Genomic DNA, 13,725 nt, shown 5'->3' on the forward strand with positions numbered 1-13,725 from the left:
CCAGATCAGGTGAATACGGTGGTTGCGGAACGATATGGGTTGAGTTTTTGGCGAAATGATCACGAATTACGAGGGCAGTATGGGATGGTGCATTATCGTGGTGTAAAAACCAAGAATTGTCTTTCCACAATTCCGGCCTTTTTAGGCGGATAGGGTTACGCAAATGACGCATAACGTTCAAATAATATTCCTTGCTGACTGTTTGACCGGTTGGAAGGAATTCATAATGCACAACACCACGATAACCGAAGAAAACAGTTAACATTGCCTTGATTTTTGAGCGACTTTGGTGTGATTTTTTTGGTCTCGGCTCTCTTTTGGCACGATATTCGCTCGATTTATCGGTTGTTTCGGGGTCGTAAGCATAGATCCAAGTCTCATCGCCAGTTATAATGCGTTTCATGACATCCCGGTAGTCGGAAAGCATCGTTTCACACACTTCAACGCGACGCCTTTTTTCCAAAAAATTCAATGTTTTCGGTACCAGTCGAGATTTGACGCGCTTGAGGCCCAAAACATCTTTCAAAACGGTATTGGCTGAGCCTTTCGATATGCCAACTTCATCAGCAAGGTCTCTAATTGTTAATCGACGGTTTTTCAACACCAAATCTTTGATTCGTTGAACGTGAGCTTCCTCGGTTGAGGTTGATGGTCGCCCTGGACGCTCTTCGTCTTCTTGGAACTCACTATACCACTTGTAAACATTTTTTTAGACATAGCCTCATCACCAAAGGCTTTCTGCACCATCCTCAACCTATCCGCAGCAGAAAATTGATTCCGTAAACAATATTTAATGCAAATTCTTTGCTCAACAAATTTCGACATCGCAAAAAACGAAAAACTCACTTTTAGCTTCTCACAAAACGACACGTATCTCAAACACTAAGGAATATTTTGACATGAAATTTGACATAAATGTGACTGACAGTACTACCAACCTAAAAAAACCTGACGCGTGCTGTTTAAATTCAAATGTCACCTTATTTTTTGGGCAATTATTGTGTGTTTCCAATGGAATGAAATCATGGAAAACTTGCTTCATGAAAAATTCGTTTAATAGCGTCAGTTTGACAGCGGAAAATCTCTAGACGCGATATGGATCGACTCAATGCAGTTTGGTTAATATTTTGGGTAGGAGGCGTGTCAGTGCTAGGTTAGTATCACAATACTTGGATATTTTGCGTCAACGAAGCTAAGTGGGGGTCGCAATAGAGGGGCTTGACAACGTAATTAAAGATCGTACATTAAGCAAACGCAAAATTACCGGTGACGAGACGTAGCTTTATGAATATGGCGTCGAAAATGTACAACAATTTAGCGAGTCGAGCTCTAAAAATGAGCAAAAACCAAAAAAAGCAAAATATACTGAATAGGCCCTACCTCCCGAGACTTATAACTAATGTAAGTAATAAGAGAATTTGATTAAGGATCATCTAAAAATGGTTGAAATTGGGCTTCAAGCTTCCAAACACCAAATATGAGAGTGAGTGTTTTAACAAAGTGGTGTTAAAATTAATCACAACAGTTTTAATCAAACAAAAAAAAATTCAAACTTTCAGCTAACCTTATATATAATGCCACTCAGTGAAGGAGATAACTCCATAAAATTAAGCGATATTACTCCTACACCCAACAACGGGCATTATCGGTCCTCATTTTCCCGCAGTTATACAAGTAGACTTTATAATAATATTTCGGTTATTACTTAAGATATTACACGATAAATAACGAGAGCACCTAATATTCGGCTACGGCTGAATTTAACCTTTCCTTACTCATTTACTTTTCTTATAACGTTAACAACTGCCGTATTGAGTTTTTATGTAGCGCCAATAAACCGATAACCCACTTCCTTTATTCGCAGTCGATGATATCAGAGAGCCAAAGAGCCAAGCTATTTAACAGTCATGAATGATATGTACATATATAAGCAAGCATATGCATTGATACACTGTAAGCTTCGATACATACAAGTTTTTCCTACACCTTGTCGCCCAGCTTTTTCAATTATCGTGTGCGCAGATGAAAGCGACACCAGACAACAACAGATGAATTGATCGGTAAATGAGAATTCGGTTAATGCTGCCATTGGAAATGTTGGCACTTTCAACGAAAGCGCTGACGACGTCGTTGGACAAGAAACAAGCTTGCTGTGGCGACTTCAGAGCAGTTTGCTTAAGCTTCGGATACTTTGTGGCTGCTGCGCACGCTCACCGAGCAATTGTTACAACACAAGCGATCACATTGTTAAAAAAAATTTCTCAAACACTCACACATATGTATATCTGCACCTACAAACGGATCTGCCGGATTTTCGCCTGTTTCTTTTCTTTCGACTTCTTCTTTCACGTTGCTTTCGTCATCTTCCTTGTAGGTTGTTTTGTTGTGGGCTAGTTGTTGATTTATGTTGTTGTTTTTTGCATGTTTTTGTTATCACAAGCATTTAGTAGTCTGTTGACGATACCTTTTTTCTTCCAACGTAATTGTGTAGCGTGAAAAATCTCGTTTGCAAACCAGCTCAATGTTGCACTGTGACGCCGCGATGGCATTAGAGTTCATGGGGAAGGCGACTGTAGCTGGCTGCAGTTGACCACCAAGCACACAAACATGCTTATACATACATACACACATACAAATGTATGCAGGTGGTTATGCACTTGAGATGTTATTATTTTAATTGATTGCGGTGAGTTTGTGCTTTTGATTATAAAAAATCAATTTCAAAGCAAAAAAACCGAAATGTACTATAACAAGGGTGAGCAAAAATAAAAAAAAAACATTATTATTACTTTTTCAAATAAATATTTTTTTTATTTTGTAACTCTTTTTCTCAAAAATTTAGTAAGACCTTTGAGCTGTGTAACCCTTTCTGAGTGCATTTGCGGCATTGCTGTTGGTTTTCGTAAGCGAAAACGAAAGAGCTTAGCAACGAACTCGATTTTCCATTTCACTACATCGAACGAATGCCGTTATTGCATTACTCATTCCACTATTGAAATGACAGAAATGCAGTAAGTGAAGCGCAACAGATGCACTCTCGATGAGTATGGGTTGTGTAATGTTAACGGTAGTTCATAAAAATGAAAATAATATATATGTATGCTTAATATATGCTTAAGGTATGTATATAGTACATACATATGTATATGTATACTGTAATATATTTATATACATATATTAAAAGAAAAAATAAATAAAAAAAAAAAACCAAAAAAAAATGATTTAACAAAGTTTATTAATTTTACGGTAGTTCAAAAATTAAAAAAAATTGAAATTTGTGGCTTAAGAATTTTTTGGTTTAAAAATGTATGTTTTAAAAATTAAGTTTTAATTTTTAATCCAAAATTGAAAAAAAAGTGTAAATCTAATTTTTAATTCAACATTTTTTTATTAAATAATTTTCAAAATCGAAATTGAAAATTGAAATGCGTTATTTTATCTAAAATCTTCGTATTAAAAATTGAAAATTTAATTATTAATTCCAAAATCACACTAAAACTGATAAAATATACTATGTTATTAAACTAAAATAAAAATTGAAAATTGTAAATTGGTGGGTTCGGAATTTTTTAGTAGAAAAATTTTGGTTTTAAGAATTAAGTCTCAATTTCTATTCCAAAATTTGAATTAAAAATTTAAAATCAAATTTTCAATCCAACATTTTTTTATTAGAAAATTTCCAAAATCGGAATAGAAAATCTAATTTTTTTTCAAAAATCTTAGAATTAAAAATTTAATTATTAATTCCAAAAACAGAGTAAAACTGATAAAATATGCATTAATCCTTTGAATATGTAAGTATGTCGTATGTCGACGCTGCTCTAGAGTGTTGTTCTATGTGAGATCTAGTTCAAAATGGTAGAATCCGAAATACGCAAGCGCAAACTGTAGATTCCAAAAAAAATATTTTTTTTAAATCTTTTTTAAATATTTTTTTTTTTATTTTTTTTTAATGTTTTTTTTTATTTTTTAAATGTTTTTTCATTTTTATTTTGTCAATCAGATATTTTGGATAAAAAAAAATTAATTTTTATTTGTCAAATCGTACACGTTTAGTACCATGTACACAAGTATGTGTATATAGAAATGTTTTCAAATTAAAATTTTAACAGGCTTGACATAAAAGAATAAAAATTACAACAATGCAACAAAACAAAAAAAAATAAAAATAAAAAATGGAAAAAATTATAATGAAATTTGTTCATTGTAGCGCGTAGAAATCAGCAGAAATGCGAAAGCTTATAAATTCATAAATGACAGCCGCATTATCAACCGAGCAACAGCTGACCACGCCAAAAGGGCAGCGGCGCGTCACTTTTGTATGATCTCATTCGTCGCTTGTGCGCATAACGGCCACTGCCAAGCGCTTTAAAGTGTAAATTTTGCTTTTAAATAAAACAGCGAAATCGCTAATTATGTAACAGTTATATTTCCCTTGTGTATGTGTGTATGGTCAGCGGTGTTGGGCAGTTAACAGTTATAAACAGAAATATGAAAATAAGATTTGCTTTAATATTTTTTTTTGTTGATTTTATGCATGTATTCAAATGTTTGAGCTTAAAAAAAATTAAAAAAAAAACTCTTTTTATTGGCAAATAAATGATTTGCCATTTAAAAACTTTCATAATAAGCGCAATTTGTCAAGGTGTGGGTGGAGCGCATAATCGCAAATGTGTCGGCTTATTTATGCCAAATTAATTATGGTAATTGACTTTTACCTTAAAATTTTCACATAGAAAAAGATGTTAAAAAAGTTGTAACAAAGAAAAGCCCTCACGATCGCTATAGCATTTCTTGTAGAAATGGAACAGTTTCCACTCTGAAAAGAAGAGTTTTTAAGATTTTTAACGTCATTCTCTAGCGCGCTATGGAAGCTTTTTTTAAATCTACCATATTTTATATATTTATTATTTTATTTACTATGAAAAACTGTCGAAAAAGCAGCCAAATTCAATACTTTTTCTTCAAACCGCCGCCATTTTGTAAAATTAAAAAAAATAATAGTTTTGAATTTTTTTTAGATCAAAATTGCTGCCGCAATCGTGAACATCGTATAGGACCTTTTTTATTTTATTATAATTTTTTTATTTAAGTATAATACACCCAATAAATCAACATAAAAAAATCATTTTATTTTTGTCATGAATGTATTTATTTATAAAATGTATTGTATGTATTTATTTATAATAAAAAATTTCAACATCAAAAAGAGTAGCGAAAATCAGTGATATTTCGGAGGGACGATCCTTTCGTTCGAACATTTACTGTCAACAACTGTACCGTTGACATCTGAACAACGTCAAGCTACACACAATGATAGTGACTCGCCAGCAGCTTCAAAAGCTTCGTTGATAGGTACTTATATATCCACCTTATAATCTGTTCTTGGCACCAAGTTTTTACTACTTGTTTCTGTCTACGACGAATGGTTTTGCTGGTGAAAAATTCGCATGTAAAAATGACTTTTTGTATTAAACTTTAAATATGTTCGAAAATACTGCAGTATCAGTAAGGCAGAAGTCTTTGCGGTTAAGAAAGCTGCTGCGATAGCTAACTACCGTGTAAACGACGTAAAGAATAACCTTAAAAAAAGGGAGGTGGTAGATATAGAAGCTGCCTGAAAGTGGCTACATATATACCGAACCAGTTTAGGAATACGCAAATCGTTAAAAACGATGCACAACGAAATTTTCAAAAGGGCTGACAGACCGATCAGGGTTGGGGATGAGATGGAAAGCTTTTTAATACTCACACGGTCTCGAAAGGCCTCCACAGGTCACAACTTAATCATATGCGAGCAATATGGACATTATTAATCTTATGTTCAGAACTCGGCTTAAATATCTAGGAGTTTCGCAGTTCAAGGGAGTGGGGAAAATATCAAAATTAGACATTAAGTCTCTATTAAACTTCGAAAAAACGTTGATAAATATTAAACCTACAAAGAACGTGTATGTCTATTTTTGACGTGACAGCTAGCCAGTGCAACCTAACTTTATCTATTGAAATTTGTCTGTCGACGTCTGTATCCGATTTCAAGCAAATTCGAATTCAGTATAAGAATATAGACATAAGAAGCAAAACTCTGTTATGTGGCAGCCGCTATAGTCGAAGTATTTCTAAAACTGATAAAGAGTTTAATTTCGCTATCTGAGAGCAAACATTTTTCACCGTTTGTTAAATGAAAAATCATATTGTTGTAAAACAAAGAAAGCGATAATTTGGTAAGACTGTTGAATAATATAGACAACGTTTGGAAACAAATTAAAATATTGCAAAAAAAATTAAAGTGCTAGGTCAGTCTAAGATTACTTTAGGGTACTCAAAACAAATTATTCTTACTCAGTTATCAAAAGATTTCAATTATCCACGAACTTAATTATAAATAGAACACCAGATTAAGTTTGTTGAAGGGAAATTTGTTTATCTTTTATATAAGTATTGTACACTATACAAGTATTTGGTCTTCATAAATACTAATTTCCTTTTTATATTAAAAATAAATAAAGTTCCTTTCAGCCTTCTTATTCTAGTATGTATTATACCATAAGCGGCAACGATGTTGCTATTTATAATTGAGATATTATATTATTTTTTAGGTGGATTCCACTTTTGGCAAATCACTATAGTTTGGCAATGTCAATGTCAACAGCAGTAAAGACGATTTAATGCCGTTAGATATTTATTGTATTTCTGTTTTCCAATGATTTTGATTTCACCTAATTTAACATTGATTGCTGAGTATGACCTCATATTAGGCACGCTACTTTTAAACCCGGAAATAAGCAATCGTTTGTAATTTGTGTTTTGATAATTTTTCACAATAAAAATCATCAGTGATAAAGATGTAAACTTAGTTAATCTAACCGCTTATATAACTGGTATATCTTACTATCGACTGGTTTTTAGAAGTGAGACTCAAACAGCTGACCAAAGGGCACAGCAGATAAATTAGATGTAATAGTTAGGTTTAATAGAACGTTTGCTTAAGACTTCAATATTTTATTACCGAAATTTAAATATAAAACTTTGTTTTGCTTCAAGATATGTTTAAGACATGTTGATATCTCGAATAAGTTTTTGGTTATTTTTATTATTATTTGTAATAACTTACAACTCTTTGAAGCTTGATGCTTCGTATCAAAGTGCCCTTCTGAAGAAAAAACATGCTGATCAGTGAGCGATGACAGTTAATTACGACTGTTATATAAATTGTTACTACTTGTTTCTGCCTTCATTTATACTATGCGGAAAAAAATCATATGTTGATAAAAGGCCGCCGGTTGAAGAAGCTTTGGAAAATGTTTACTCCTCCAACCAAAATTTATAGTTAGCTACTGATCAAGGTGTTGATTATGTAAACGAAGGTTGTTGAAGAGTTTGAAAGTTGTCGCGATCAGAAATGAAAACCATAAAATGATATATTAATAAATGCAATGGATGCTTATATTATTGAGTTGATGTTCGAAATACAATTTTGTTGATTTTCGGATACAAAGAAATCAATTTTCTAGATTTTGCCATTAGAAATTAATCAAAAGAGCTAACATGAACTGACTGAAAATAGTGCGTTTTACTTTTTTTTCGATTTACCGCTACAAATTTTGACAGTTTGAATGCCATTACTCAAGATAAAACTGAAAAGAAAAACAAAAACTCGATCATTTAACTTTTTCCCATACATTTTGAGGTTGTGTTGAGGTTGTAGAACATTCATTCTACATATAACTTTGTTCTATAGGAATCGTAGTTTCACCGTAAATCGCGAAAAACTGCTCTTGATCCTTAAAAATTCAACACTGAACCTGCCCTTTATCTTGCCGAACTCAGAGCTCCCGTTAATTATTTTTGCTTTCATTTTAGTTATTCTATCTCTCATTTGCAATGAGATTCAACAAACAATGATTTTTTATTTTCAAAAATTTCTAATTTTCATACATATCGTCGCCTAAAATGCAAAATAACATAACATCACTTTTAATAAGTTTACAGGCAGCTTAAAAACGATATATAATAATAAAAAACACTCTTATTCAAACAAAGTTTGAGTTTTGGTTAAAAATTGTTTATATATATCGGTTATTATACCGGACAGCGATTTTCAATTTTTTTTAATGACGATATATATGTAGAATAACGAATTTGAATTAAAATATTGCGAATTTGGAATTTGCTAAATTTTTCTAAAATTGTTTTGCAACGCTTGGTGTGCGTTGGCAGCAACCGCCCCTGCGTTTTTCGGAAATTATAACGGAATGGAACGAAAAAAAAACACTTTTCAATGACAATGCCAGCTTATTTGGCGCACCGTTAAGACACTTGTATAAATATTGGCTTAAATTTTTTGTACAAAAATATTGTTGTTTTGACCCACATACGTCACAACAAGCAGACCTGTTCACAGTTATGCAATAAAAAAAAGCGTTTACACTTGCTGGCGGCGGTAAAAGTGCAAGGAAGTTAAACAAACGGTAAATAACGACGAGCGCAATAAAGCAATAACAGCGCAAGCAAAAGCTGAGAAATGCACGACACTGATAAGACAGACACATATGTACATATGTAAACGCGCAAGCGCCGATCACCGGGATGCTTGTTGGTAGCCTTGTGTGCCGTGCACAAATATGTATGTACATATTTGGGCGCCTGCGCCGATTTTTGTTTTATTTTTTACTTTTATTTATATTTTTTGTTTTTTATTTTTTTTTTTAAACTTCTTTATTTAATTTTTTTACTTTTCGTTTTTTTATTATTTTATTAATTTTTTTAGTTTGTTTATTTATTTATTTTTGTTTTTGTTGTTTAGTTTGTTTATTTATTTATTTTTGTTTTTGTTGTTTTTTATTATTATTTTTTATTTTTTATTTTTTATTTTTCAATTTTTTATTTTTATTTCTTTAGTATTTTGTTTTATTATTTACTTTTTATTTTATTTTTATTTCTTTTTAGTATTTTTTTATTATTTATTTAGTTTTTTTAATTTTTTTATTTTTTATTTTTTTGTATTTTTTTATTTTGTGTTTGTAGTTTTTACTGAAGTTCAAGTTTGCTGCGCGAGTCTTGCGTTTTTCACTGGCATCCACCAACAACAATAATCAGTGAAATAATTTCAATAATTCCGCCTACTTGCGCGCTGCCTAATACTCTTACTAAAACACCGTTCTTCGCTGGCGTCGCGAGCGCATTTCGTTTGCTTTCTTTGTGTTAAAACGGAAATTCGTAAATTCGCTCATTCACTCACAAACGCACGCACCGACTTGGGAATATTTAGCGCACTGCATTAATTTCCGTTATTTTTTATATGCGTACATATATGTATATGTATATATATAATATTTTTTTTATCATTTTTATTTTTTATATTTATTTTATTTTAATTTTTTTTCATAATTTTTTTTTTTTACAATTTTTATATTTTTTGTTTTGTATTTTAATGTTTCTCGTACGAATCACGTTTCGCCGCTTACGCTTTGCCTTTACACAGCTATTTTTCAACGTTCGTTGCGTTACGCCGCTTGAATGTGGCTATATGTGCTTTACCTTTGACAGTCGCCGTCGAACTGAGGCTGTGTGGCTGCTCGTTTATGCGTCAAATTGTTGTTGATATCGCGTCTGGTCGCGCGATCGAAGCGCCAATGGACAAGTGCGCGCCCGCTCGCGGTCAACGAAATATTTAAATAAAATTAATATAAACAAACCATGCAGACGCTTAGGTACACATACATACATATATACATTTTTATATATATGTATGTATGTATATGAATTTATGCTTATATATAGTATCTTTTGAGTATGTAGCAGAAATTCAGTAAAAATAATAATAATAATAATTTCCACACGCAACCAAGAAGCACATAAAAATGCTGTTATATGAAAAATTTTAAAGACTGCTAATAAAAAATTTCATTATAATTGTGGAAAATTAATCATTAAATTATGTTGAGAAAACCGATAAATTTAGTTATATGTCTTTAACTTGTTTTTACCGCTTATCATAAACCCTCGAGAATCTGGCCAAGACCTCATTGTATTTAAATTATGTTGCCTGAAACTGGTTTGTAACTGTTATAACTGTTTTTAATATTCTACAAACGACACAAATAAAACAACACTGTAAACAACAACAAAAAAAGGTTCAGATTCTGCTGTGTGCCGCGAATCCTTGATCTATTAGGCAACCCTTTCAATGAACTTGACTGCTTAACGCATTTGGCGGCCAAGAAAAATGCTAAAGCAACAACAAAAATGTTATTATATATTAGTGCGCGCTTCTTAACGGTAAGCGCATGCAAATTATTTGCAGAAAAAATCAAAATTAGCATAACAATTGACATAAATAAATATAATAAAAGTAAATATAACAAAAAGTAAAACGCGCTAGATACCACAAAGAATATAATTAAGTTGGCAAAGCAATTTAGCAGCGCAGCAAGCAAGCTCTTTGACGTCTAGCAAGGCTATGGCTTGTGTAATGAGTTCAAATGCATGTGTGCAGACATATTAGCGGAGCGTGTTTAAGCGTAAAGCAACAATAAACATATTAAGTATGAAGAATTAATAAGAAGTCTTAAATTTAAAGATATTGAACTTTATGTGAGCTAAGATAAAAAAAAAATTGCAAATAAAAATATTTTTTTATTAAAAAAAAAAGCTAAAAAATTATGTTTTAATTTTTAATAAAAAGTATATTTTTAATGAAAATATTAAAAATTTTAAATTTTTAATAAATTAAATTCATATATTTTTAATTTTATTTTTTGTTTTTTACCTTTTATTTTTAATAACAAATTTTTAATAAAAATGAAATTATTTAAAAATAATTTTTTTATTTATTATGTAAATATAAATATACATATGTAAATAAATCTCATTAATTTAAAGATATTGAGCTTTTTGTGTACTAAGTTAAAAATGTGCAAATAAGAATATATTTTTTTAAAACAAATAAAAATTAAAAAAAGATATTAAAAATAAAAAAAAAAAAAAAAACGGATTTTCATTAAAAATACAATTTATTCAAAATTTATTTATTTAATTAAATTAAAAAAATTAAAAGGAAAAAAATGTTCATTAAAAATAAAAAAGTAAAAAAAATATACTTTTTTTTTCATTAAAAATAAAAAATTCAAATTTTTTTGTTACAAATAAAAATAAAAAAAGATATTGAAAATAAAAAAAGACAAAAACGAGTTTTCATTAAAAATACATTTTATTCGAAATTTATTTATTTAATTAAAATAAAAAAATTAAAAGGAACAATTTTTTTCATTAAAAATAAGAAGTAAAAAATTATTAAATTTAAAAAAATATTATTTTTTCATTAAAAATATTTTTAAAAAAATTAAAAAATTTTAAAAATAAATTTTTAAAATAAAACAATTGCGGTTTTTTAATAGAAAAAATACAAATTTTTAATATAAACAAAACTAAACAAAATTTTTAATAGAAACTAAAAGAAAGAAGCTTATGCTACAAATTAGCTATGTATATACATACATATGTATGTATATATTGTAAAAATAATCATAAATTTGTATGGTTTTACAAATATGCAAGCTTTCTACACAAATATTTTAATTATTTGAGGTTAAGCTGACAGCAGATGGTGGCATTTGGCATTAACTTAATAACCACAAAAATGATGAGCCAGAAAAAATTAATTGTACCACAAAACAAATAAGAATTATAATTGGAAAAAAAGAATTAAAAATAAAAATTATGAAAAATACAATTAATTATTTTAAAAAATATAGAAAGCTAATGAAAAAAATAATAATAAAACTTGGAACACAAATAAAAAATAAAAATAATAAATTAAAAATAAAAGTATATATATATACATATATATATTTGATATGATTATAAATAAAGAAAAAATTAAAAAAAGTTCATATGTAAAAAATAAGAAAAAAGTTAAGACCCTTCACAATAGCATTTTTAAAGCATAAAAGTATAATTTATATAGAAAGATCTTTATTCGGATTTTGATCGATCAGTTTGTATGGAAGCTTTATGCTATAGTAACTCGATCTAAACCACATACTCAAAGATTGTTGAACAATATTCGGATTTCAGCGATGAGGAGGTTCAGAGTGTCATCAACAAGGCAAAATCGTCCACATCCATTAGCCCTAATGGAATTAATACCCTGAAGCTAACTAATCTAGGCTCGAGGGGAGTAAGCTACCTAATCAAGTTCATCAACCTGTCGCTGACCACTCTTCAAATAGCCGATGTGTGGAAAGTTGGAAGAGTGGTCCCACTATTGAAACCTAGGAAACCCGCTAACAAAGGGGAGTTCTATTGCCCGATAACTCTCCTCTCCCCAGGAGTGAAGACACTTGAGGCCTTGCTACTCCCGACCTTCACTCACTACCTAAGCCAAGCAGACCACCAGAATGGCTTCCGAAAAGTGCACAGTATCACCACAGCACATAGCGTCATAAACGCCCAAATAATTCATGACCTTAACCAGACACCACCCTGTGAGAGGACGATTCTCGTAGCGTCGGACTTATCAAAAGCCTTTGCCACAGTCAATCACACAACAGTACTTGAGGACATCGAAAAATCAATGCAGCACCGAAGAGGTGGACTATGAACTACCTGAGTGGTCGTCAATCATCTGTACTATTTCGTGGTAAAAACTCAAAACTGAGAAGAATTAAACAAAAGGTTCCACAGGTTGTTATCCTCTCCAAGTTATTGTTTAACTTCTTCTTCTTCTCGAAACTCCAGCAACCACCAGAGGGAATTTCTATCACCTCGTACGCTGATGATTGCACGACAATGATGTCGGGCAATGGAATCGATGGCATGTGCTCAAAAGTAAACGGCTATATTTCCGACTTTTTTCGCTTCTTCGCTGCACTCCGGACTACAACGGGATGCCTCTTGATGTCTTCGGTTGAGCAATTGCACTGTGAAGCCCGCATGCTCACAGTTAAGAAGCATAATGAACTCTTCCTCAACTACATCGACGACCTCAAACAATACGCTGACTAGACTTCGGACGCAACTAACTTCCGACAAGCACTGACGGTCATTCACAGTGGAGCCACAAACATCTTTCCCGACTCCCCCTCACTGAATGGCGTTCTTGGAGTAAAACCACCACCCATTGCAGACGAAGCGCTCGAGTTACCGCGAGAAACGAGAGTGATCCTTCCGCAACTTTGTTCTGAACATTGCAGCAGTTTAAACTCCTACTTATCCAGAATAGACCCTAACATATCAAATATATGTATATCCAACGTGCCATGAGGCCCCGCACGACCATAGCCACTCAACACATCTGACACAACTCTCCCTATGAACCGACCTAGTCGTTTCCTGGGCTTACCGTTTGACGACCTCGACAACAACTTATATTATAACCTTTTCAATAACAACAACAACAATAACCGGTAACAAATTTTGTGAAGATATCCGCAAGTATATGAAGGCAGACGGACGTGGCTAAATCCACGTTCATCAGCACGTCAAGTTGATCATTTAAGCATATATTTTGTAGAGTCTCCGACGTTTTCTTCCGGGTTTTACTAACTTAGTGGCAAACTTAACGTACCCTGTTCAGAGCATAAAAACAAAAAAAAAAAAATATGTATTAAAGAAAACATCAAAATAAATATAAAATATGATGATAGACAAAAAAAAGTTAATAAGTATAAAAATAAAATAAAAAATTATTGCTAAAAAAATAATAATACATAGAAACCATAA

This window comes from Bactrocera tryoni, chromosome 1 (assembly GCF_016617805.1).
Source record: "Bactrocera tryoni isolate S06 chromosome 1, CSIRO_BtryS06_freeze2, whole genome shotgun sequence".
Classification (NCBI taxonomy): domain Eukaryota; kingdom Metazoa; phylum Arthropoda; class Insecta; order Diptera; family Tephritidae; genus Bactrocera; species Bactrocera tryoni.